The sequence below is a fragment of the Dermacentor albipictus genome, unplaced genomic scaffold (genome assembly GCF_038994185.2).
Source record: "Dermacentor albipictus isolate Rhodes 1998 colony unplaced genomic scaffold, USDA_Dalb.pri_finalv2 scaffold_32, whole genome shotgun sequence".
Classification (NCBI taxonomy): Eukaryota; Metazoa; Arthropoda; class Arachnida; order Ixodida; family Ixodidae; genus Dermacentor; species Dermacentor albipictus.
The window spans coordinates 1,054,733-1,057,475 of record NW_027225586.1 but is presented as its reverse complement, the minus strand read 5'-3'; positions in this window follow the sequence as shown (position 1 = coordinate 1,057,475).

Here is a 2,743-nt window from a genome sequence, read left to right as displayed (position 1 = left end):
TTCGCTTTGTGCTATCCATTGTGCTTCATTTGGTATGGACCGGTGGAATCCAACTGTCCATTAAAACAAAGCTTTGCGAAGACTTTTGATCATGCTGACGTAATGTGACTTCTGCCCAGCGCCCTAAATGTCAACGTGAAGAAATGCAACAAGGCATGGCTACACAAAGCGAGTAACAATGGCTCTCTTAAGGTGCGGCTAGAGCAGTGTGGCGCTTGCGCTGCCTGGTGCGCTTCAACTGGCATGGACGGGGAGAATCCGACTCTCGAAATAAAACAATGCATTTTGAGGGCCGTTGACCATGCTGACGCAATGTGATTTCTGCCCAGGTCTGTAAATGTCAACGTGCAGAAATGAAAAAAAAGGCGTGGTTAAAGGACAGGAGTAAGAATGACTCCCTTGCAGTGTGGATTCAGGAGTGGCGCTTTATGCTATCTGTTGTGCTTCAACTGCCATGGACCGGCTGAAACTGACTGTCCACTTAAAACAAAGCATTGCAAGGACTTTTGACGATGCTGACGCAATGTGATTTGTGCCCAGGGCTCTAAATGTCAATGTGAGGAAATGGAACAAAGCGTGGGTGAAGGACGTTAGTAACAATGACTCCCTTGAGGTGCGGCTAGAACAGTGCTGCTTTGCACTGTCTGGTGTGGTTCAACAGGAATGCACAGGGGGAATCTTACTGTGCTTTTAAAAGATATAATTGCGAGGGCGGTTGACCATTTTTATGCAAGGTGATTTGTGCCCAGTGCCCTAAATGTCAACCTGAAGAAATAGAACAAGGCGAGGGGGAGCTAAGTGAGTAACAATGACTCCCTTGAGCTGCGACTAGAGCAGTGCGGCTCTAGCGCTGCCTGGTGCGCTTCAACTGGGATAGATCGGGGTAATCCGACTGTCCATTTAAAACAAATGATTGCGAGGGCCGTTGACCATGCCGACGCAATTTGATTTCTGCCTAGTGCTTTAAACGTGAAATAAATAAATTAAGGAAAGGGCTGGATAAACGACAGGAGTAACTATGACACCCTTTAGGTGCGGCTAGCGCAGTGCAGCTCTTGCGCGGTCTGGTGCGAATGAACTGGCACGGACTGACAGAATCCACTGTCCAAATAAAACAAACCATTCTGGGGGCCGTTGAGCATGCTGACGCAGTGTGATTTCTGCACAGTGTTCTAAATGTCGAAGTGAAAAAATGAAAAAAAAGCGTGGATAAAAGACAGGAGTAAGAATGACTCCCTTGCAGTGTGGATTGAGCTGTGCCGCTTTGCACTTTCCGTTGCGCTTCAACTGGTATGGACCGGGAGAATCTGACTGTCCATTTAAAACAAAGCATTGCGAGGACTTTTGACCATGCTGATGCAATGTGATCTCTGCCCAGTCCCCTATATGTCAACTTGATAAAATCATCAAGGCATGGGTAAACGAAGAGACTAACAATGACTCCCATGAGGTGCGACTAGAGCAGCACGGCTCTGCACTGTCTGGTGTGGCTTACCTGGCATGCACCGGGGGAATCTCACTGTGCACTTAAAACAAATGATTGTGAAGGCTGTTGCCGATGCTGACACTATGTGATTTCTGCCCAGTGCTATTTAATGTCAACGTGAAGAAATGCAAGAAGGTGTGTGTAAGCGGTGAGAGTAACAATGACTCCCTTGAGGTGCGACTAGAGCAGTGCCGCTTTTGCACAGTCTGCTGCACTCCAGCTGGCATAGATGGGGGGAATCCGACTGTCCATTTAAAACAAATGATTGCGAGGGCCGTTGGCCATGCTGACGCAATGTGATTTCTGCCCAGTGCTCTACACGTGAAACTGAAGTAACTAAAAAAAGGCATGGATAAACTACAGGAGTCACAATGACTCCCTTGTGGTGCGGCTATCGCAGTGCGGCTCTTGCGTGGTCTTGTGTGCCTCAACTGGCATGGACCGGCGGAATCATCATCAGCATCAGCCTGGTTACGCCTACTGCAGGGCAAAGGCCTCTCCCATACATCTCCAACAACCCCGATCATGTACTATGTGTGGCCATGTCGTCCCTGCAAACTTCTTAATCTCATGCGCCCGCCTGACTTTCTGCCGCCCTCTGCTAAGCTTCCCTTCCCTTGGAATCCATTCCGTAACCCTTAATGACCATCGGTTATCTTCCCTCCTCATTTCGTATCCTGCCCATGCCCATTTCTTTTTCTTGATTTCAACTAAGATGTCATTAACTCGCGTTTGTTCCCTCACCCAATCTGCTCTTTTCTTATCCTTTAACGTTACACCTATCATTCTTCTTTCCATAGCTCGTTGCGTCGTCCTCAATTTGAGCAGAACCCATTTCGTAAGCCTCCAGGTTTCTGCCCCATAGGTGAGTACTGGTAAGACACAGGTATTATATACTTTCCTCTGGAGGGGATAATGGCAACCTGCTAATCATCATCTGAGAATGCCTGCCAAACGCACCCCAGCCCAATCTTGTTCTTCTGAATATTTCTGTCTCATGATCCGCATCCGCTGTCACTACCTGCCCTAAGTTGATGTATTCCCTTACGACTTCTAGTGCCTCGCTGCCAATTGTAAATTGCTGTTTTCTTCCGAGACTGTTAAGCATTACTTTAGTTTCCTGCAGATTAATTTTAGACCCACTCTTCTGCTTTGCCTATCCAGGTCAGTGAACATGCATTGCAATTGGTCCCCTGAGGTACTAAGGAAGGCAATGTCATCAGCGAATCGCGAGTTACTAAGCTATTCTCGATTAAC